The sequence below is a fragment of the Neophocaena asiaeorientalis genome, unplaced genomic scaffold (genome assembly GCF_003031525.2).
Source record: "Neophocaena asiaeorientalis asiaeorientalis breed wild unplaced genomic scaffold, Neophocaena_asiaeorientalis_V1.1 scaffold152, whole genome shotgun sequence".
Taxonomy (NCBI): Eukaryota; Metazoa; Chordata; class Mammalia; order Artiodactyla; family Phocoenidae; genus Neophocaena; species Neophocaena asiaeorientalis.
Genome location: NW_020185338.1, coordinates 965,103 through 990,484, shown reverse-complemented (window position 1 = coordinate 990,484; position 25,382 = coordinate 965,103). Strand labels below are relative to the sequence as shown.

At 42.5% G+C, this 25,382-nt stretch overlaps 1 protein-coding gene and 1 non-coding gene across 4 annotated transcripts in view; both read right to left on the bottom strand.

The window, feature by feature from the left end:
- Positions 1-25,382, bottom strand: part of FBLN5 (fibulin 5) — an 81,122-nt gene that overhangs the window by 29,026 nt on the left and 26,714 nt on the right. The window lies entirely within an intron of this gene.
- Positions 18,944-19,078, bottom strand: LOC112393936 (small nucleolar RNA SNORA1). Its single transcript, XR_003002067.1, has one exon. It is a non-coding gene; the product is annotated as a small nucleolar RNA SNORA1 (small nucleolar RNA).

Here is a 25,382-nt window from a genome sequence, read left to right as displayed (position 1 = left end):
CGGCAGGGATATTCATTTAGGATGTCATACCGATAGCTGTGTCCCATGTCCCCAGCAGGTGTGCTAAGGCAGTGTGAGTGAAGAACAGCCTTCCAGTCCAGTCAAGATCTCACAGAGGTGCCAGGTGGAGGAACTGGGTTCAGACTTCAGAATACACCTGCCCAACAAACTGGAACAACAAAAGGAACAGAATCTTCCAGGCTGAGACCTTAATAGACATTTCTCCAAAGAAGACATACCGATGGCCAGTAGGCACATGAAAAGATGCTCAACATCACTAATTATTAGAGAAATGCAAATCAAAACTACAATATGGTACCACCTCACAGGGATCAGAATGGCCATCATTAAAAAGTCTATAAATAACAAATGCTGGAGAGGGTGTGGAGAAAAGGGAACCCTCCTGCACTGTTGATGGCAAGGTAAGTTGGTGCAGCCACTATGGAGAACAGTGGATGTTCCTCAGAAAACTAAAAATAGAATTAGCATATGACCCAGCAATCCCACTCCTGGGCATATACCCAGACCAAACTATAATTCAAAAAGACACATGCACCCCTATGTTCATAGCAGCACTATTCACAATAGCTAAAACATGGAAACAACCTAAATGTCCATCGACAGATGAATGGGTGTAGATGTGGTACACGTATACAATGGAATACTACTCAGCCATAAAAAAGAATGAAATAATGCCATTTGCAGCAACATGGATGCAACTACAGATTATCATACTAAGTGAAGTCAGAAAGAGAAAGACAAATACCATATGGTATCACTTATATGTGAAATCTAAACTATGGCACTAATGAACCTATCTACAAAACAGAAACAGACTCACAGACATAGAGAACAGACTTGTGGTTGCCAAAGGGAAGGGGGGTGGGGGAGGGAAGGACCAGGAGTGTGGGGTTAGCAGATGCAGACTAGTATATATGGGATGGATAAACAACAAGGTCCTACTGCATAGCACTGGGAACTACATTCAATATCCTGTGATAAACCATAATGGAAAAGAAAATTTTAAAAAAGGAATGTCTATATGTGTGTAACTGGGCCACTTTGCTGTACAGCAGAGATGGACACAACATTGTAAATCAACTACAGTAAAAAAAATAAAATTAGAACCTTTAAAAAATTTTTTAAATTTTATTTATTTTTTTATACAGCAGGTTCTTCTTAGTTATCTATTTTATACATATTAGTGTATACATGTCCATCCCAATCTCCCAATTCATACCACCACCACCACCACTCCCCCCACCCCTACTGCCACTTTCCAGGCTGACTTAAGGGACAGCATGAGAAAAGGCCACAGCCTACAAATCTGCTAGAAGGAGTTCTGTGATGGAGGCAAGTGGTGATTGGCAGGTCTCCCCTCTCTCTTATCAGACGGAGTTCTCACAGGGCATCGTGACTAGCATGCTATTGGTTTATGCCTATTATATGTCCTTCCTTGGGAGTGGGTTAGTTCTCAGCATACAACCCATTTTTCTGTCCCCCGTAAAACTAATGGTTCCAAGTATGATCTTAGGGTTATCTCACGGGTTGTTGCATAAAAATCTCTACTGGCAGGTATAATGGGCAACATACTGCTATAAATATGCATGAATATGTTTGAATACAAATAATATGCATATGTATGCTAGCTACTTGTCATATTTGAATGTACATATTATATACCTACACGCATTTACGTTTCAGCATTCCTAAAAGTTCAAGGGAAAATAGTTAAACTGTTTTCATAACACAAATTCTCATTGAAATAAATATCCTTTAAAAATGGTAAAACAAAGCAAAACAAAACAAAAACTAATGGTTCCCCCATGCCCACAGGGAGAACATTTCCTAAGCCATTCTGCCAGCACTAAAGCTTAAGAGAAAAAAAGACCAAAGGGCTGCGACTTCCCCAGAAAGGGCTACTGGGTAAAAAAAGTAAGAACTTAGAGAGGCAGGCAGAGCTGGGTGTGAATCCAGGCTCCTGCACTTAGTAACAGAATATTACTGACAAGTTGATTGATCTCAGGGACGCTCAGATGCTCTGCAAAATAGAGCTGCAGCAGCCTGCCTCCTAGGCTGCCTTGAGAGTTCACAAATCAGCATGTTCGCAGGTCCCATCACCATTGCCTGGCGCACAGGAGGTGCCCAGGAAATTATAGTTCCCTTCCCCAGTGAGGTGCTGTTTCTAACAGCCGAGAAAGATAGGGGAAGCTTGGTTTCTGCCTGCTGCAGGCTTTGTCCTGGGATTCAGACACCATGATGACGGCACTCAGTGGGCTGTGAGACATGGTTAGTTCTACGGTTCCAACACAGTTAGAGCCTTCTCCCCCACAGAGCCCCGGACACGTGACCGGAGATTGAGACAAGAGGTGAAAAGAGGAGAGTACATTCCTTTGTGGGGTCTCAGGCTCCACCTACGCCCTTTGGCATCTATAAATCCAGCTATGATTCTTTAATTGTAGACATCCGAAAGCCTAAGTGTACGTGTGTCTTCCTGAATTCCACAGCCAAACGCGATCAACCTTAACACCAGGATTCTTCCCTCCTCCTGTATCTTCTCTTCTCCAATACTGTCGATAAGGTAGGGCTGACTTTGTGAGCCTGTGTACACACCCTCGGCTGAATGTCTCCGTTCTTGAGTGAGGACGGCCATCAGCCAAAGGGAAATATTCTCATTGGGTGACACGGGGAGAAACTGTCGAAAAACGTTCGGAAGACTGCACCTATCCAAAGTCCTCCGCAAGTCCTTTTATGGACACGGCGGAATCACTTCCTTGGTAGTAAATTTTTACCCAGTGAAACAACATGTTTTCCCAGCCCGTTTTTGTTCCTTCCTCGCTCAAGCTAATGGGGCTTGATAAGAAAGAAGAAAATAACAAGGCACATTCCAACGCCTCCAATTGAAGCCAGTTTTAGGCCTGCTGCTGGGCTGGATGGGGGCCAATTTTCATCAAGACGACCTCAGTGAAGGCTGGAAGCTACACAGACAGGACAGACTTCCCAAACACCTGCTTAATTAAAGAGCTCAGCATTTGAGGACTTGTTTGTTGAATTCCCAGGACATCTGCATTCCATGTGTCTTATAGGTCCTGGGCAGTCATTAGGAGCCAGATTTTTCTGTGTTTACAGCATTTTTCCCAATCCTTGATATCAAGCTTAGAATACAAAGCTTGCTCATTTTGTGCCTCTAATTAGGCAACAAATATGTGATCCATTTTCCAAACAACTAAAAATCCTCTCCTTCTGGATGAAACCAGCTGGACTGTAGCTTCCAACCTCTGCATGGGTTCTATTTTTCTATCCATAAAGCAAGTACTTGCAGGAGAGCTCTGAAAGGCCCTTCTAGCCGTGCCTTCTACAGAAACAAAGTATGAAGCTAATGGGGGTCACATTGTTCGGTTCTTGAGTAATTATTTTCATCCGGAGCGCTTGGTAAACATCAGCTGACTTTAGCTGATTTCAAACTGGGCAGGGAATTGGCTAAGCTCATTCAACTTTTTTTTTTTTTAAAGCTTTTTGCTCATTCAACTTTTGACAACGTATGAATTGTTACTGCAGTTCCAGGGGTGGGGGGAGCGAGGGGTTAGTGACATATGTGTTCCTTCTTGAGCATCATATCGTCCTGAGAGTAAGGGGACAAGGCTGCTTATTTCATTGCGGAGCACAGGCTCTGGACGCGCAGGCTCAGTGGCCATGGCTCACGGGCCCAGCTGCTGCGCGGCATGTGGGATCCTCCCGGACCGGGGCACGAACCCGTGTCCCGAACCCGTGTCCCCTGCATCGGCAGGAGGACTCTCAACCACTGCACCACCAGGGAAGCCCGACATGGTATTTTTTAAAAGGGCATGAGGCTTTAGCCATTATTGTGATTATAAACCAGACAAACATGGAGCTCAAACTAGATTGTCACTTACCAAAAGTCCTGCCGTTTGCCCATCAACAGAGAAGGATTTTTGAAACTATACAAGTCAGTGGTTCCCAAACCTAGCTACACAAGAGAATCACTGGGCTGAATCAGAAAGTCTAGGGTGGAGGCTTGGAAAGCTGTTTAAAGTTACCTAAATGATTCCAATGTAAAACCATATCTGGAACTTGCTGTGCCAGACCAGTACTTCTTAAACTTTAATGTGCATATGAATCAGTGGGGATCTTGTTGAAATGAAAACTAATTTGGTCAGTTCTGCATTTCTAAGTCCCAAGTCTGCTGGCCCAGGAACCACACTTCGAGAGGCAAGGTGCTAGATTATTGTGGGCGATGTTTGGTTCTGTATCCTTGCAACGTACTCAGAGTTTAAGAAGCTGTTCAGGAGAGTCTAGGAGGGAATTAAGTGTTCAAAAATCAAGCCGGCAATCCCTAACCAGATTATTCTCTAAGATCAAACCTGCTGGTTACAATAGTATTGTGATTTTTAGAGTCTTATTCAAGACGTTCTCAGCACAGCCTAAACCACAGTCTAAAAAATGCTTTCCTGGGGCCACAGACTCAGCCATTACTCACGTCCACCTGCAGTGGCTGGGCCCAGAGCACTGTGTACCTTCAGAAGGTTCTCTTCCTTTCAGTTTGCTGGTGGTGTTTTGATTGCCTAAGAGTTAACTCAGTTCCCTGAATCTTAACTAAGTTCTTGGCAATACTGGCCCCCAAAGTGATGACAAAAAGTGCAAAAGATTCCAATTAGGAGCAAAGACAACGTTTTTCCTTCAATACAGACCATCCCTTGTTCAGGAACGCAGTCTATAAATACTATAGCTCTTAAATCACGTCATCTCCACCACACCTCCCCGTAGGCTCTGGCTCCCCATTCCCTCTGAGCATATTCCTCCCCCATACCCTTCTCTCCTGATGCTGTCACAGTTCACGGTGTCACCGTTGTCCTGAACCTGGGGCTAGAAAGCTCAGCCATCCTTAAGTCCTTCCCCCCAGACCCAACTCTCACACAATTCACCTCCTGGAAATTTTGCAAATTCTTTCTTTCCATTCCTTACCCCCCAATATTCCAAGGCCTTGCTGTCTTTTCTCTAAACGGTTGGAATAACTCTGTACTAGTCTGCCGGCCTCCAGCCTCTCCCGCTGGAAGCAAGTGAAACACAACCTCCAGAATGATCCAAGACATGGAAACGATCATGGGGCCCCACTGCTCAACACTTCACTCCCCTCCTTAGAAACCACACAGCTTTCTTTTTACACCTCGGCAACAGAGCACGTCAAGCCTACTTTTATACTCACACATGTGCTAATTAAACACATCTGGTTTTATAGCATTTCACACTGTATGACAGAATTAGCTGTGCAGGGCTCCATCTCCCTCCACCAAACTGCGAGTTCCCGGAAAACGAGAAATGGGTCTCATTCACATTTGAGTCCTAAGCACCTAACATAGCGCCTGGTGTGATGGAGAGCATGGACGTGAATGATACTGGAAATGAAGATACTTTGTCCTTGGACTTTTCTGAAGGCAAGAGGGGGAAGTCAGTTACACCACAGGATAGGAGAGGAAGCCAGTTGGGCCAACCACCTCTTCGGTGGCCCCATGTCTCACGCCATGGGATGGAGGATATCTGGGAACAGTGCCTGCCCAGCAGAGCCCCAGGCCCCCACCTCTAGTGACCGGGGCCTCATCCCTGTCCCGGTCTTTGCCCAGGGTTAATTTGAGAGTGTCCTCAACCTCCAGAGGCTTTGACACGCCATGTGCTTGGCCTGATGGAGTGAGTTATGTTTCCTCCTTCCTCATAAAGAGCCGTACAACTCAGACGAGGAAGAAGTTTATTCTCAACAATCACAGGAGGGAGGAACATCAGAGGAAAGAAAAGACACACCTTTTCCTGGCCTGAAAATGGGCACCAGCAGGACCCCTTAGGGCACAACCAGACCAATCCATTTTGCAGGCTCAGGACCAAACCCTTGGCCTGGTGCAGGCTGTGAGATTACCAGGGTATGCAAATTCACCCCAAGGAATCAATCAGCCTGTCGTCAGCAGCAAACACTCCCTGCCAGTCCCTCTCAGAGCACGAGAATGGAATCTGCACGTGTTCTCCTCCCCACGCCGGGGTCAGAGACTCTGCTACCACTTCTGACTCCATCACTAACTAACCAGGGCAATCATGTATATGTCATTGGCCTGCATTTGCTTCCCTGCCTCTGAAATGGGGCCACCATCACCTGCCCTCCTAGGACTTGCAGGCTAGTGGGGAAGGCAGGCGGTGAACAGAAACCAGTGTGGAGAGCACTGCAGAGGGCTATGGGAACACATAACAGCGAGTGTCCCACACCTGGGAGGTGAGGCCAGGTCTTGACCACGGACAGTGACATAGGGGAACACTTCACATACACCCATTCCTGGAACCCTAGGACAAGGGTGGGGAGTGACAGATGGCTCTTTCAACATAACAAGTTACAAGCAGCAGGCAAGCAGGTGATTAAGAATATAAATATTTCGAGAGAACTTCAAGGTGGCGGAGGAATAAGACATGGAGATCACCTTCCTCCCCACAAATACATCAGAAATACATCTACATGTGGAGCAACTCCTACAGAACACCTACTGAACGCTGGCAGAAGACCTCAGACTTCCCAAAAGGCAAGAAACTCCCCACATACCTGGGTAGGGAAAAGAAAAAAGAAAAAACAGAGACAAAAGAATGGGGACGGGACCTGCCCCAGTGGGAGGGAGCTGTAAAGGAGGAAAGGTTTCCACACATGAGGAAGCCCCTTCACTGGCGGAGACAGGGGAGGGGTGGGAAGTGGGGAAGCTTTAGAGCCGCGGAGGAGAGCGCAGCCACGGGAGTGCGGAGGGAAAAGTGGAGAGATTCCCGCACAGAGGATCGGTGCCGACCTGCACTCACCAGCCCAAGAGGCTTGTCTGCTCACCCGCTGGGGCGGGCGGGGGCTGGGAGCCAAGGCTTGGGTTTCGGAGGTCAGATCCTAGGGAGAGGACTGGGGTTGGCGGCGTGAACACAGCCTGAAGGGGTTAGTGCGCCACAGTTACCTGGGAGGGAGTCTGGGAAAAAGTCTGGAGCTGCCGAAGAGACAAGAGACCATTTCTTCAGAGTGCACGAGGAGAGGGGATTCAGAGCACCGCCTAAACGAGCTCCAGAGACGGGCACAAGCCGCGGCTATCTGCGCGGACGGGCATGAGATGCTAAAGCTGCTGCTGCCGCCACCAGGAAGCCTGTGTGCGAGCACAGGTCACTGTCCACACCTCCCCTCCCAGGAGGCTGTGCAGCCCACCACTGCCAGGGTCCCGGGATCCAGGGACAACTTCCCCGGGAGAACGCACGGCACACCTCAGACTGGTGCAATGTCCCACCCGCGTCTGCCGCCGCAGGCTCGCCCTGCATCCGTACCCCTCCCTCCCCCCGGCCTGAGTGAGCCAGAGCCCCCGAATCAGTGGCTCCTTTAACTCCGTCCTGTCTGAGCCGGAACAGATGCCCTCAGGCAACCTACACGCAGCTGAACCCCAGGAGCTGTGTGAAAAAAGAAGACAACGGGAAATCTCTCCCAGCAGCCTCAGGACCAGCAGATTAAATCTCCATAGTCAACTTGATGTACCCTGCATCTGTGGAATACATGAATAGACAACGAATCATCCCAAATGGAGGAGGTGCCCTTTGGGAGCAACTGTAGACTTGGGGTTTGCTTTCTGCATCTAATTTGTTTCTGGTTTTATGTTTATTTTAGTTTAGTATTTAGAGTTTATTATCATTGGTAGATTTGTTTATTGATTTGGTTGCTCTCTTCATTTTATGTATAGATATATATATATTTTTTCCTTCTCTTTTTGTGAGTGCGTATGTGTATGCTTCTTTGTGTGAAGCTGTATAGCTATGCTTTACCAGTTTTCCTAGGGTTCTGTCTGTCCGTTTTTTTATTTGTTTTTGTTTTTAGTATAGTTTTTACCACTTGTTATCATCAGTGGATTTGTTTTTTGGTTTGGTTGCTCTCCTTTCTTTTTTTATTTTTCTTTTTTAAATTACTTCTTAATTATTTTTATTTTTAATAGTTTTGAATATTTTATTTTAATAACTGCATTTTATTTATTAATTTTTTCCTTCTTTCTTTCTTTTATTCTCCCTTTTCTTCTGAGCCGTGTGGTGGGCAGAGCCTTGGTGATCTGGCTGGGTGTCAGGCCTGTGCCTCTGAGGTGGGAGAGCCAAGTTCAGGACATTGGTCCACCAGAGACCTCCCAGCTCCATGTAATATCAAACAGCAAAAGCTATCTCAGAGATCTCTGTCTAAATGCTAAGACCCATCTCCACTCAATGACCAGCAAGCTGTAGTGCTAGACACCCTATGCCAAACAAGTAGCAAGAGAGAAACACAGCCCCACCCATTAGCAGAGAAGCTGCCTAAAATCATAATTAGGTCACACACACCCCAAACACACCACTGGACATGGTCCTGCCTACCAGAAAGACAAGATCCAGCCTCATCCACCAGAATACAGGCACCAGCCCCCTCCACCAGGAAGCCTACACAACCCACTGAACCAACCTTACCCACTGGGGGAAGACACCAAAAACAATGGGAACTACAAACATACAGCCTGCAAAAAGGAGATTCCAAACACAGTAAGTTAAGCAAAATGAGAAGACAGAGAAATACACAGCAGATGAAGGAGCAAGGTAAAACCCCACCAGACCAAACAAATGAAGAGGAAATGGGCAGTCTACATGAAAAATAACACAGAGTAATGATAGTCAAGATGAATCAAAATCTTGGAAATAGAATGGAGAAAACACAAGAAATGTTTAACAAGGACCTAGAAGAATTAAAGAGCAAACAATGATGAACAACACAATAAATGAAATTTAAAATTCTCTAGAAGAAATCAATAGCAGAATAACGGAGGCAGAAGAATGGATAAGTGACCTGGAAGATAAAATAGTGGAAATAACTACCACAGAGCAGATTAAAGAAAAAAGAATGAAAAGAATTGAGGACAGTCTTAGAGACCTCTGGGACAACATTAAATGCACCAAAATTCGAATTATAGGGGTCAGAGAAGAAGAAGAGAAGAAGAAAGGGACTGAGAAAATATTTGAAGAGATTATAGTTGAAAATTTCCCTAATATGGGAAACAAAATAGCTAATCAAGTCCAGGAAGCACAGAGAGTCCCATACAGCATAAATCCAAGGAGAAACATGCCAAGACACATATTAATCAAACTATCAAAAATTAAATACAAAGAAAAAATATTAAAAGCACTAAGGGAAAAACAACAAATAGCATACAAGGGAATTCCCACAAGGTTAACAATTGATCTCTCAGCAAAAACTCTGCAAGCCAGAAGGGAGTGGCAGGAAATATTTAACGTGATGAAAGGGAAAAACCTACAACCAAGATTACTCTACCCAGCAAGGATCTCATTCAGATTCAACAGAGAAATTAAAACCTTTACAGACAAGCAAAAGCTGAGAGAGTTCAGCACCACCAAACCAGCTTTACAACAAATGCTAAAGGAAATTCTCTAGGCAGGATACACAAGAGAAGGAAAAGACCTACAACAACCAACCCAAAACAATTAAGAAAATGGTAATGGGAACATACATATCAATAATTACCTTAAATGTAAATGGATTAAATGTCCCAACCAAAAGACATAGACTGGCTGAATGGATACAAAAACAAGACCCATATATATGCTGCCTACAAGAGACCCACTTCAGACCTAGAGACAGATACAGACTGAAAGTGAGGGGATGGAAAAAGATACTCCATGCAAATGGAAATTAAAAGAAAGATGGAGCAGCAATTCTCACATCAGACAAAATAGACTTTAAAATAAAGACTATTACAAGAGACAAAGAAGGACACTACATAATGATCAAGAGATCAATCCAAGAAGAAGATATAACAATTGTAAATATTTATGCACCCAACACAGGAGCACCTCAATACAAAAGGCAAATGCTAACAGCCATTAAAGGGGAAAATCAACAGTAACACATTCATAGTAGGGGACTTTAACACCCCACTTTCACCAATGGGCAGATCATCCAAAATGAAAATAAGTAAGGAAACACAAGTTATAAATGACATATTAAACAAGATGGACAAAATTGATATTTATAGGACATTCCATCCAAAAACAACAGAATACACTTTCGTGTCAAGTGCTCATGGAACACTTGATAGATCATATCTTGGGTCACAAATCAAGCCTTGGTAAATTTAAGAAAATTGAATTGTATCAAGTATCTTTTCCAACCACAACACTATGAGACTAGATATCAATTACAGGAAAAAATCTGTAAAAAACACACATACATGGAGGCTAAACAATACACTACTAAAGAACCAAGAGATCACTTAAGAAGTCAAAGAGGAAATCGAAAAACACCTAGAAGCAAATGCCAATGAAACATGACAAACCAAAACCTACGGGATGCAGCAAAAGCAGTTCTAAGAGGGAATTTTATAGCAATACAATCCTACTTCAAGAAACAGAAGCATCTCAGATAAACAACCTAGCCTGACACCTAAAGCAATTAGAGAAAGAAGAACAAAAAACCCCCCAAAGTTAGCAGAAGGAAAGAAATCATAAAGATCAGATCAAAAATAAATGAAAAAGAAATGAAGGAAAGAATAGCAAAGATCAATAAAACTAAAAGCTGGTTCTTTGAGAAGATAAACAAAATTGATAAACCATTAGCTAGACTCATGAAGAAAAAGAGGGAGAAGGCTCAAATCAATAGAATTAGAAATGAAAAAGGGGAAGTAGTAACTGGCACTGCAGAAATACAAAGGATCATTAGAGATTACTACAAGTAACTCTATGCCAATAAAATGGACAATCTGGAAGAAATGGACAAATTCTTAGAAAAGCACAACCTTCCGAGACTGAACCAGGAAGAAATAGAAAATATAAACAGACCAATCACAAGCATCAAAATTGAAACTGTGATTAAAAATCTTCCAACAAACAAAAGCCCAGGACCAGATGGCTTCACAGGTGAATTCTATCAAATATTTAGAGAAGAGCTAACAGCTATCCTTCTCAAACTCTTCCAAAATATAGCAGAGGAAGGAACACTCCCAAACGCATTCTGTGAGGCCACCATCACCCTGATACCAAAACCAGACAAAGATGTCACAAAGAATACAGGCCAATATCACTGATGAACATAGATGCAAAAATCCTCAACAAAATACTAGAAAACAGAATCCAACAACACATTAAAAGGATCATACACCATGATCAAGTGGGGTTTATCCCAGGAATGCAAGGATTCTTCAATATATGCAAATCAATCAATGTGATATACCATATTAACAAATTGAAAGAGAAAAACCATATGATCATCTCAATAGATGCAGAAAAAGCTTTAGACAAAATTCAACACCTATTTATGATAAAAAAAAAAAACTTCCAGAAAGTACACATAGAGGGAACTTACCTCAACATAATAAAGGCCATATATGACAAGCCCACAGCCAACATTGTTCTCAATGGTGAAAAACTGAAACCAGGGCTTCCCTGGTGGTGAAGTGGTTGAGAGTCTGCCTGCCGGTGTGGGGGACACGGGTTCAGGCCCTGATTTGGGAAGATCCCACATACCGTGGAGCAACTAGGGCCATGAGCCACACCTACGGCACCTGTGTGTCTGGAGCCTGTGCTCCACAACAAGAGAGGCCACGACAGTGAAAGGCCCTCACACCATGATGAAGAGTGGCCCCCCCTCGCTGCAACTGGAGATAGCCCTCGCACAGAAACGGAGACCCAATATACAGTCTGTCATACAGAGGAGTGAAGGAAGTCAGAAAGAGAAACACAGATACCATATGCTAACACATATATATGGAATCTAAAAACAAAAAAAAATGGTTCTGAAGAACCTAGGGGCAGGACACAGATGTAGAGAATGGACTTGAGGACACAGGGAGGGGGAAGTGTAAGCTGGGACAAAGTGAGAGAGTGGCATGGACATATATACACTACCAAATGTAAAATAGATAGCTAGTGGGAAGCAGCCGCATAGCACAGGGAGATCAGCTCGGTGCTTTGTGACCACCTAGAGGGGTGGGAGGCCGACATAAGAGGGAGGAGATATTGGCATATATGTATACATATAGCTGATTCACTTTCTTATACAGCAGAAACTAACACAACATTGGAAAGCAATTATACTCCAATAAAGATGTTAAAAATAAAATGGTCAAAAAAAAAAAAAAAAGAATATAGATATTTCATCCTGAGACCAGCCCCCTCTGCTGGTCTCCTCTCCTGCCCCCCACCCTCTATGGTCCAAAGCTCCCTGCTCCTCATCACTAGCCGCTGGCCTCAACACATCAGAGAATAACTGCTGAGGCTACAACTGAAGAGGAGGTGAAACTCCAGGGGATGGGAGGAAGAGGGGAAAAGCAGGTAGGGACCCTGAAGGTAGGGGAGAGGATGCCAGAGAGAGAGAGAGTCTGAGGGATACTGTCTGCTGGCTGAGGGGGCCACATGTCCTGAGAGTCTGGAAGTGAGGGCCCCACCCCAAACGGCACAGGACTGAAAGAGCCACACATGCTCCCCACCACTCTTTGGACTTGGTGAGAGTTGGATTGTATCACTTAAATCTAAAATAAATATTTGAACTGATTAAACACTTTTCAGGATTGCATGTTCATCTAGCTGATGGATTAGGGTCTGCCCTCTTCCATCCCCCACCCTGTGGTCACTAGCAGACATCTGGATTTCTCTAGGTCAGACGGCAGGGAGGTGAAGGAGCTACATGCGGGGCCAGCCAACTAGCTGACCTACCGACCAATCTAGCTCTCCCTCCCACCATGAAGAGCACAGCGCCCAAATCCCAGGGCCAAATAACACAGCTATTCAGGATTCATTTACACCACGCCCATTCACTGGGAGTCAACACTGTGGTAGGTACTAGGGATTCAAAGATAAATGACACGTGGGCCATGTTTGTTTACGGTCTAGCAGGCAACAGATAAGGGACCAGATAATCCCAATTCAGTACGCTAAGTGTCACCCAGAGAAAAGAATGAGGGCACTTCCAGGAAGAAGAGACTTTCTGGAATAGAAGATATTTGGGTGAATCTAGACAGATGATGTGGCAGAGCTGCCACAATTGGATACTGCCCTCCAGTATCCATTCTCCCAACTAAAGACTGAATTTTTCAGCTTCCCTTACAGTGAAGTGTAGCTATGTGACTAAATTCTGGCCAGTGGGATGTAAGTAAAATTAATGTGTTACAACTTCTGGGTCATGCTTTAAAAGAATGACTGTGTGGTTCCCTTGTCACTTCTCTCCTCCCTCTGGCTGGGATGTAGGTGTGATGGTGAGAGCTGGAGCAGCTATCTTGGATCCAGAGGTGAAAGCCACACATTGAGTTTGGTCTAGCCACCCTACCATCCCTGAACCACCTGCCTCTGGACTGTACCATGAGAGAGAATTTTAATTCTCTCCTATCTAAACCAGTGTGTTGAAGGTCTCTTTGCTATAGTAGCTTAGCTTGCACCCTAATACAAATGAGAAGGAGTTAGCCAAAACAAGTAGGTTGGGAGTGGCATGTGCAAAGGCACTGAGGCATGAGAGGCATAGCACATTCAGGGACCCAACAGCAGTTAACACAAGCAGACATATGTGGGTGAGTGAAGGGGAGGGAAGGAGGAATAGGAGCCCATTTGCAAAAGGATCATGTGCCAAGCTAAGGATGCTGGAGGAAGAAGAAGAGAAGGGGAGCAGAAAGAACAGGAAAGGGGAAAAGAAAAGAAAGAAATGACGAGATGATGAGGAGGGCAAAGGAGGAGAGAGGGAAAGATAAATCCAGTCCTCCTCTCCTGCATGTGGGAACTTGTACTGGTTCTTAGTCAGCCCCCACAAAAGTCCTAGCCCTTTGCAGTTCTGCAGCAATTAGCATCAAGTTTTATGTCTTGATGAGCTGAGTTAGCTTTGATCAGAAAATTTTAATGTACATATTTTTTTTTAAGCCACAATAAGCTAAGCCCCCCCACCGCCCCGCCAAAAACAATTTAATTGCTGATGCTAAATAGTTGGGTCAAGAGTCTGCTCAGTTGGGTTCTTTATTTTCAACTGCATTCTTAATCAGGTTTTTTGATAAGAGTTAGTAGCAGTAGTGGAGGAAGTGCTAACAAAAAATAATGAAAACAAATGGCCCAATGTAACTCTCCCCATAACCACTGCATTTTTCCAGGTCCCTCTGCCACAGACTTCCTGGAAGTAGTTGTCTACAGTCGCTGCTCTGCCTCCAGACCTCCCACTCTCTCTTTAACCTGCTCCAATCAGACTTCCATCCTTTTGATTTTACTAAAGCCTCTCTGGTCAAGGTCACCAATGATTTCCACAAGGTCAAATCCAATGGTTTAGTGTTTATCCTTCGTCACTTCTCAGCAGCATTTGGTGCAGTCACCCACTCCCTTCTTCTTTAAAGACTTTCTTCATTAGGCTTCCATGATCCCACTCTCCCCTGGTTTGGGGTCTTCCCTAAGTGTATCCTGGAAGTCAGTATGGGTGGGTCAGGACACATTATGGGTAGTCATTATGGGTGGGTGGTTACAGCATTATTCATAGTATCCAAGAAGTGGAAGCAACCCTACTGTCCATTGATGGATGAATGAATAAACAAAATGTAGTCTACACATACAATGGAATATTATTCAGCATTTAAAAGGAAAGAAGTTCTGACACGCGCCACAACATGAAAGACCCTTGAAGACATTATACTAAGTGAAATAAGCCAGTCACAAAAACACACCTATTGATGATTCCACTTATATGAAGTATCTAAATGTAGTCTAATTCATAGAAAACAGAAGGCAGAATGGTGGTTACCAGGGGTTGAGGGGAGCGGGAAAAAGGGAGTTAATGTTTAAGGGGTATAGAGTTCTAGATTTGCAAGATGAAAAAGTTCTGGCGTTCTGTTTCACAACAATATGAATATACTTAACACCATTCAACTATACACTTAAAAATGGTTAAGATGGTAAATTTCATGTTATGTATTTTTACCCCAATAAAGGTAATATCTGTAAATCAAAGCATATGCATTGAATTCCATTCTAAATTTTTCCTACCTGAAGACATACTTGACCTGTGATCTGAAATAAAATCCCAGAGAATACGCATGTGGCAGCACCCTGTGCTTCTGAGGAGCTTAACCCTCTGCCCAAACAGCTCGCATCTCCTTTGCAGCTCCCTTCTCCACAACGGAATTAAGACTTGAGTGTCCCTGGAAGGGAGTAGAGAATCAGGAGAACAAGCATGGAGGGGGAGAAAGATGAAGGCATAGAGAGATGGGGAGGGAAGTAGGGAAGCAGGAATAAAGAGGTCTGGACTACGATGTGGGGCATCTCATACTTCTGTGAACTAGGTGCAAAGGACAACAGAGGTTGGTGAGAATATGGGCTTTGGAGTCAGACCTGTTTCAAATCCTGCCACCCCCAGTTTTTTAGCTGTGTGATTTTTTTTTTAACATCTTTATTGGAGTATAATTGCTTTACAATGGTGTGTTAGTTTCTGCTTTATAACAAAGTGAATCAGTTATACATATACATATGTTCCCATATCTCTTCCCTCTTGCGTCTCCCTCCCTCCTACCCTCCCTATCCCACCTCTCTAGGTGGTCACAAACCACCGAGCTGATCTCCCTGTAGCTGTGTGATTTTAAACAAGTCTTTTTCTTGTTTTTTGTTTATTTGTTAGCCCCTAAAAGCCTTGGTTTCCTCATTTGTAAAAGGATCTAGTGATGGTACATTACTCAAGGGGTTTTGTGAGGCTCCTATGTAAGTAAAACCTGTAAATCAGTGCCCGACACAGAAATGGCCCTCAGTCAAGGTTGATTGCTCCAGCTTCATGTCAGAAAGTAGGAGGAAGAAGAAGGGGAGGAGAGGGATGGGAGAAGGAAGGAAGCCCACCTCCTAAAAGAAGAGAAAAAACTAGGAATTCAAAGCCAGGTCCCAGTCCAGAACTTCCCACTAGCTCAATGATGGCCCCAAGGCAAATTCTTCTCAGCCTGTTTCCTCCTCTGAAAAACAAGGTCTGAGGTCCCCTGCATCTGGAAAGGTTGATATATCTGGGTCCTCTCTGCTCCAGACGAGTTTCCTACTCTCATCACTCACTGTCTATACCTCTTACCTATGCAGGGCTGCAGAGGCCCTCTGGAGGACGCAAGAGGAAAAGGCATAAACGTGGCCAGGAGCTGCTCACAATTTGACTCAGCATACAAAATGAGGACACGACCTTGTAGAACAGACTATTACAAAGTAGGGAGAAAACGTAGGGTAAGAGAGTAGCCTGAATGGGGAAGGGCTTCTTATCTGATGCTCTTGGTGAGCACAACTGAGTTATATCTTCTACTTTCTGTTTGGCCCCATGTCGAGTGTCTATCACAATATATAAACATTATTATCATGCATGACTATTGTTACAGCATATGAACATTATCATAATATGATGCAAATATTGTTACAATATACGAATGCTCATGTAATGTATAAACATTGCCATCTTTCCTGAGATTTACCCTGAAATAAGGATGTTCTCATATTTCCCTTCGGACCTCTTTCAAGACCTGTTGAATAGGCATCTTCAAAAGGCCTTTCTCAGGGGCTTAGGAAAAGACAGAGAAGCTATTAATTAATTATTTTCTCCTTCATATGCCAGCTTCACCACTAACTAGGTTTATGTCAGTTTTCCCTTTTTTTTAAATGGGGGTATCATGCCTAATTACTTTCAGGGACTCCATGAGATAGGAGTTTCCTTTGGAGGAAATGCCACCTTACACATATTTTAAACTATTACCATTATAGAAGAAATGTTTTTCTCCAGAAATACGTGCAAAGCAATTATCTAATTCTATTACACTTAAGACTGGGCCTGATAGTCTAACACTATCAGTTTTGCAAGCAACCTCTCACCCAGCCACTCAGTGTCTGCTTCTGAGGCCAAAGGAGGAAGGGTGTGAGCAGGATAGAAGACAATTTTGGCGGGCCATTATATTCCTAGTGTGAATTTGCAAGCGTATTTTGGAATAAGATGTAGCTGGCAGGATTGGACATCTTGGCTGAGGATAAAGAGATAATTCCTCTAATGCCTGGTCACTAGACAGTGATTCATCTGTCATTCATTAGATCGGCATTTACCAAACAACTTCCACATTCTTGGCATTATGCTAGGTATTGTGGATACAAAGTGAATAAATCATGTTCCAGACAAATTTCACAGAATCAGTAACACACAAATCATATTCCCTGATGACAATGCAATTAAGTAGAAATCAACAACAACAAAAAAGATAAACCCCCATAAATATGTAAAATTTAAAAACTCATCACTAAATAAATCATGGACCACAAGAAGTGGTCACAATAAATCAGAAAATCCTTAGAACTTAATAGCAATGAAAACACTACATATCCAAATTTGCAAAACACAAAGAAAAATATATAGTCTTAAATATTAGGAAAGAAGAAAGGTTTAAAATTAATGAGCTAAGCATCCAGCATAAGAAATTAGAAAAGGAACAAAGAAATCCAAAGGAAAACAAAATTAGAAAGAAGATAATAAAGATAAGAGCAGAAATTAATGAAATAAAAAGCAAAAAGTAAAAAAAATAAAGATCAACAAAGCCAAAAACTGGTTCTTCGAAATGACTAATAAAATAGATATGACTTTAGCATATTTTTAAAGAGCACAAAAATATTAGGAATGAGAATAGCAATAGAACTACAGATTCAGTAGAGATTTAAAAGATAATGCAAAGAATGCTATGAAAAAGTTCATGCAAATTAATTTGAAAACTTAAATGGACAAATTCCAAGAAAAATATAACTTTGCAAAACTGACTTAAGAAGGAGTAAAAAGTCCTAACAGTCCATAACTGTTAAAGAAATTATATCACCTCCCTATCCCATTCTCTCTCTCTCTCTGTCTCTCTCTCTGTCTGTCTGTCTGTCTCTCTCTCTCTCTCTCTCACACACACACACACACACACACACACACAAAATCAGACCTCAATGATCTTACAGAAAGATTACAATAAACTTTCCATGAAATAGATAATTCTAGCCTTCCAGAGAATAGAAAAGGAAGATTATCTCACTGCATCAAGCTAATATGTTGATACCAAACCCAGCAAGAGTAATTTTAAAAAAGAAAAGTGACATGTCATTTTAATATATAGACAGTGATGAAAAAAATCCTAAACAAACTATGAGCCAAACAAATCCAGCAGTTTACTTTAAACAAATTATACTCTATCATGACTAAGTCGGTTATACTAGGAATGAATGAAAGGTGGTTTAATAAGGAAAATCCATCATTGTAATTCCCCAAAAAAGCAGATTTTAAAGCCTATAATTATCTCATAGTTGTAAAAAAGCATTTGATAAAATTCAATACCCATTAATTATTAAAAAAAAAAAGAAAACTCAGCAAAACTCATTCTTAGTGACGAAACATTAGACACAGTCTTTTTACCACCAGGAAAGAGACAAGGCTTCCACTGTCAACACCTATATTCAACATATTTCTATAGGTACCAGCCAGTGCTATAAGACATGAAAAATAAATAAAAGGTATAAAAATTAGAAAAGAAAAGAAACAAAATTCTCATTATTCACAGACAGTGTGTTTGTCAGAATCACCCAAAAGACTCTACAAAGTATTGGAAAGAATATGAGAATTTCACAAGCTATCTAGATATAAGCTCAATGTATTAAAATAAGTTGTGTTTCTATATACTAGCAACAAAGGAAACACTGAATTTTTAAAGATATCATAAAGATAGCAAAAAATATATATATATATATACACACTTCCTAGGAATGAATCTAGACAAAGATGTGTAAAAAGGGAAGAGATTTAATGTCCATGGATAAAAAGATACAATAAAATGAAGATGTCGGTTCTCTTCAAATTTATCTAAAAACTCACTGAATTGCAACCAAAATTTCAACAAGTTTTTTCTTTAAAAAAAAAAAAAGTTACATGTCTCACTGTCACCATTGCAACAATATTACAGTGATGGAAGCAAAACCTGTGTTCTCAGTGTAGCCACATTAACAATTTATGGGCCCCATGAACAACAGTGCCCATTTTCAATAGAATGAGGCTTCAACAATTTTTTTTTTAAGGCACTTGGCCCAAGAATAGCCAAGACACTCCTGAAAAAGAAAGTAAAAGGAGTCTGTCTTATTAGATAGGAAGACTTATTAATGAGCTATAATAATAAACACTGAGTAGTATTGGTGCAAAAACTAACAATGGAAGAGAGTAGCAAGAACACAGATACAACACAGGTGTAGACACTTGATAAGTAAATGAGGGGACATTACAGAGCAATGGGGAGGGGAGGAGCTACTCAATAAAGGGTGTTAGGGTAGGTGATTATCCATATGGAGAAAAGTGAAACTGGATCTATACTTTTCACCATATACACTAATAAATTCCAAATAGATTCAAGAGTTATATGTGAAAAGCAAAGTCTTAAAACTTTTAAAAGACAATATAAGAAAACATATTTATGATCTTAGGGTAGCAAAGGATTTTTCAAGCAAGCCTCCACAAAAACATTCAACTACATTAAAATTGGGAATGTCTGTAGCTCAAAAAACACCATGAAGATATTGAAAAGATAAGCCATAAATTGGGAGAAGATATTTGCAACCCATACAATTGAAAAGGATTAGTATCTAGATATATAAAGAAATTTCTACAAATCACAAGTACAAAAAGGACAGAAAATTCAATAGGAAAACAGGCAAAAGATACGATCAGACAATTTCACAAAAGAGGAAACACACGTGGCCAATAAATATATTAAAATATGATTATCCTCATTAGTAACCTGGGAAATGCAATTAAGAACACGAAAACTACCATTTTACAACTACTGGATTGGCAAAAAATTAAGAAGTCTATCAATACCAAGTGTTGGTGAGACTGAAGCGCAAGAGAAAACCTTAATCACTGCTTAGTGTGTAAACCAGTATAACTATTTTGGGAAACAACAAAGCATTGGTTTGTAAAGTTGAAATTTCCATACCTTACAGCACAGGTGTATAGCGCTCAGAAGAATGTTCATAGCATCATCCTTTGTAATAACAGAAAACTAAGAACAACCCAAATGTCTTCTAATGAAAGAATTAATTAATAAACTGTGATACAGTAGAGTCTCATTGTGGAAAAGTATACAAAAGCAAAAAATAAACTGCAGCTACACACAACAACATGGATGGGAATCTTAGAAATATAACATTGAACGAAATAAGCAAGTCTCAGAAGACCTTGAAAGGAGATACAAGGTGTGATGGTGGAGAAGCCCACAGGTTCTTAGGTTGGGTGCTGGGTTCTCCCATATGCATAGTTAATAAACATCTGGCTTACATATGTTACATATAATTTTGTGTGTATATAAAATATTGCATAAGTCCTTTCCCAGTTTAGTTCATGGTTTACTGAGACAGCATGACAACAAGTACACTGCATTCTGATAAATATAATGGAGCAAGTTATTTTAATGCTCTGGAAACAATTCTGCAGATTTTATAGGTATTAAAGTCTCTACTGCATCACTAATAATGCTGTGAGGTAGCCAGGTCAGGAATTGTTATCCCCATTTTACAGAAGAGAAAACTGAGATTCAGAGAGTTTAAGACACATATTCAAGGTCACACAGCTAGTGAAGGGCAGAACTGGAATCATGTCCAGATATCCTGGCCCTGGCCCTGAGGTCTTCCTATGGATGCTTCTCCAGTAAACACTCGGAGGGAATATTCTAGTCTATTTCTGACATCTCAGTACTATGCCCTGAGCATAACTATGGTCCTTTTCCAGAAAAGCATTATTCAATTTCTTCAGATTTTCTTTCTTGGTCATGGAGCAGTGGTGCATCCCTGGGCCATCATTCCAGTTCAAAAGTTCTTAGAAGCTCTCCGCACTTTGTAAGTGACCAGTGGGGGCTTTTCTTTAAGGGCAGAAGGTAATTCCTGTCATGAAGCGTGTCTTAGGGAACATATGGCTACATATAGCTATGCAACTTACTTATTTTAACATCACGTGCTTTATATATATTCTTTTAATCCTCGCGGAAAAACTTATGAGATAGGTATTATCCTCATTTTATAGATAAGAAAACAAAGGCCATTGCCAAGATTTACTATGATAAGGGGCCAGGAGATAAAAGAATGACCAACAGCTCTGCACATGTGAGTGTTGGCAGTTACCGTACATGACCAATTAACGTATCACCGCCATTAAAATAAAAATGGAATCAGAGACGCACAGGTGCTTTGATGTGGGATGGTGAAGATGATGACGATGATGATGATGGCTATACACAGTACTAATCTACCATTCTTTGTTTTTTTTTTATTTTTTGTTTTTCCTAAGGGCAGGATAAGAAAGACAATAGCACAAGTGATTCAAGTGAGGTACTAGGCATTTCTTCTTGACTCAAAGAATTATAACAGCCTGATATTTCTATAAAGAGACTTCATGGTATTATCTCCCTGACAATTTTTAATGAACAAGAGAGTTCGCTGTCTCTGAGGGACAGTGTGGATAGCTGCCTACATGAGGACAGATGGGTAGCATAAATAACAGTTCCGGGCCCCTGCCTTCTTTACTGGTGACCATCCCCCAGTGTCCCAGAAGAGTGCATGTATGAAGGACACTGAATCAGCTGGGGAGCGCATTCTCCATTATCTGTCACTGTTGGCTCAGAACAAACTAGAGTCCTTCCATTTCCTCTGTTTCCATGTGGAAGCCGGAATGCCAGGTATAGCTCTTGCCCACTCAACATCCAAACTCCCTTCAGGAGGTAATAGCATTCCGATTTTCCTTTGAGAAACCATCTTTCCTCACCTTTAGTGTGGAAAGTGTGTTCCAGATAGCTTTACATCCACTACTGGCTCCGGCATTGGACCTGTGATACAGGTTTGGTAAATCAAAACCCCACATGTTTCTGGTCACAGCGATGAGTTTAGGAATGGGCATGTGACCCAAACTAGCTAACAGAGTCTGACTTTATCCTTTTAAAAGAGCTCTAAAGATTGAGGCAATCTCTCTGTGTTGCTAACCTGGTAAGAGAAAAGCCTGCAGCTGCCAGGGGCTACCTCTTGAGAGAGCCTGCCCTGAGAATGAAGAAGCCTTTGTATTGGAGACAGGAGATGGAGAGAGAAAAAAACCAAGTCCGTATGATATGATCCAGTCATCCAGGGCTCATTCTACTCGTGGACTTCTCAGTTATGAAAAAATAAATTATGTGGTCATGCAGTTGTGTTTTCGTTGTTGTTGTTTTATTTATTTTTTTGCTTAAGCAACTCTGAGCTGGGTTTCTGTTACTTGCAACCACAAGAGTCCAGCTGATTAATACATTGAATGTAATCAAATTTCCCTACAACTTTACTGAACCACAGAGTCCTAATATTGGCATTCATTTTGTCCAAAGCCAGAGCACCAAGAGTAATAAGTGAATGTGTTTCCTTTTAAAAGGTAAATATTGAGAAACCTGCTCTGTGATCCTAGAAATCTCTGCAGAATACATCAGTCTAAAGCAGTTCTCCCCAACCTTTTCCATTTGGGGGCACACACAGAAAATTCTAGAAGTGTGTAAGGCACAATGGAGAAAGCAAAGGCAACTGGCCCAAGGACTCAAGCATCCCAAGCCCTTGCCAACCATCCCAAGAGCTGAAGGGACAAATCCCCAGGCACACCTACCTCCCAGGGACCAGGTGGGAAGCTTTACTAGAAGAAAGTAAAGGTAGGAGGTGAGGGAAAGTAAAGGTAGGGATTTCAGAGCAAATCCTCAAATGAGTCTTCTCTTAACAACACGGGTGACCTGCCTTATCTAACAGTACATTCCTCATCCCGCATACACCATTCTGAAACAAAGTGATTTTCAATTATTAGCATTGTTCTTCAAAATCAGCCTGCCAAAACCCAGCTGTTTCCGCACAGTCAGGCTTTCTGGGCTGTGTGGCTCTGCATTCGTGGGAAGGACCCTCGCTCTGATGAAACTGCTTCTGCTCTCTACATCAGACCCAGACGTTCAGCCAAGAAACAAGGGGACAGAAGGTCACTGGACTGGGGGTGGAAGGCGGAGTATCCATAGAGCCGGGCCAAAAGAATGCCATTATTCAAGAAATGATTGAAGAGTTTCTTCAAGACTGGCCAGAGGAGTCATCGTCTTTGAACTCTGGGGGTTTAAGAACGCTGAGCACCCAGTTGGCAGAGTCTTCCGTTGACCCTTTAGGTCAAACAAGGTTAGAAGGGTGGAAGGAGCTTCTTTTCTTTATAAATCCAGGAGCTCGACTTTGTCTGTGAGTGCAAAGACTCTAAGGAAAGGCACGTTGCTGTTTTATTAATAGCTGCATCTTCCTGTTTATCCAGCACTTATTACCCAACTTTCTTGGACAGCGGCCCGTCAACAAGCCAACAAATATTATCAAACCTGCTCTATATGCAAGACAGGAGGCAGGGGATATGAGAGAGACACAAAGATGCCTAAAACATGTGGCTTCAATAAGTCAGGAGCATAGACACATTTCTAATTAAGTCTAAGGTAGATGACGATAAATGCCCCAATAGAGGTACCAGCTAAGTGTTTGGAGAACTCAAGGGGAGGTGGGGAGGGAGTCCAATGGGCTTGGACGGGGTGGTAATGATCTAAGAAGGCTTCCTAGGGGAAATCACCTAAGGCCTGGGTCATTAAAGATAAGAGCAAAAAATGGCATTCCCAGTGGCTTCTCATGTCACATGGGTCCCCCTCCCGGAGGAAAAGGGACTGTGTCTTGTGTTTTGGGCTGAATTGTGTCCCCCCAGAATTCATATGTTGAAGTCAGATTGTGTCCCTTAAAATTCATATGTTGACGTTTTAACCCCCAGTACCTCAGAATGTGACTGTCTCTGAAGATAGTGTCTTTAAAAGTGATTAAGTTAAACTGAAGTCATTAGGGTGGATCTTAACCCAATGTGACTGGCATCCTCATAAGATGGGGGAGTTTGGACACAGAGATACACATAGAAGGAAGACGATGTGAAGGTGACTTTTTATAAGCCAAGGAGAGAAGCCTAGAACAGACCCCTCCCTTGAGGCCCTCAGCAGGATCCAACTCTGCCTACACCTTGATCTTGGACTTCCAGTCTTTGGAACTGTGAGAAAATAGATGTCTGTTGTCCTAGCTCCCTAGTCTGTGGTACTTGTTATGGCAACCCGAGTACACTCAGACTTTCTGTGTGCTTCGCCCTGGCCCTGAACACCTCCCCCTGGAGACGTCACTGGCTTGCCCTCCTCCCTCCCCCACCTGGTCTCAGGGTTCTTAGCATGGCTGTGGCTCGCTGGGCTCAACTCTGGAACCACACACATTCTTCCTCATGGTCAGTAGGCTGCCCTGGAACGCGATCCTGGCGATCCTGTCCTCCTCATGAGAGCTAAAAGCCAAGTCACACTATCTCCTACTGTCTTAATCGCTTTCTATTTTATTAACCCTTCTGTGATTCGTCCACTTCTGAAGTACCAGGGTCTCCTGTCTCCTTTTAATTATTTTTTCATCTTCAGAGGGAGATCATGCTAACAGCCACATTTGTTCCATTTACAACTCTTTATGGAGCTTGAACGTGGAAAGAACAGAGCTGTATGACTTACAAAGTGGATTTGGCTTGGCCATGCAGCTGGGCTGGGGCAGAATTCTTGTGAAACCAAACTCTAGTGAAAGGAGCTGAGGCCGATGCAATGAGCCTACTTTAGAAAGACAGTTCAGTTTAATGCCCTGACTCACCTTATCCTGACAAACACTAGCATGACCAAACTGTTTAGAATATAAAAGTTAACACGGGCACCAGAATCAGAGCTCCCGCCATTGTCTGCCTGAGAGCCTGTGTTGTTCATTTGTTGTCCCCACAATGAGTGAGTGCACCTAACTATTCCTACAGATCACGCTCCTCTGTGAGGCCCACGGAGAAGAAGGCACCTGTTCAAGGTCACTCAGCTTCCAAACGCAGTCTCTTTCCACAGCACAACACAGTTCCCTGGGATTAGGAGTCCTGCGACTTTGGGCTTTATCCCAGCTCTGCAAATGACAGGCAAGGTGACGCTGGACAGATTATTTCCCATCCCTGGTCTCCAGATTCCCAACTCAACTATGACCGTCCCGTCTCTGGGTAGACTTCCTTGACTCTCTTGGGCAGAGTTAGTTGTCCCCACAATACTTATTCCAGGGCAGCCATGTGGTGGTCTCCAAAAGAGTTGGCAACCCCCCATCCCGGGGATACACACACACACACACACACACACACACACACACACACACACACACACGCTCACACTCACTTTCCTGGTTAATATATAGTGAATGCTTGAAAAGTCCATTTCCTAAAGGTAATGTGGACTACTTACTACATGAACAAGTTTTCTCTA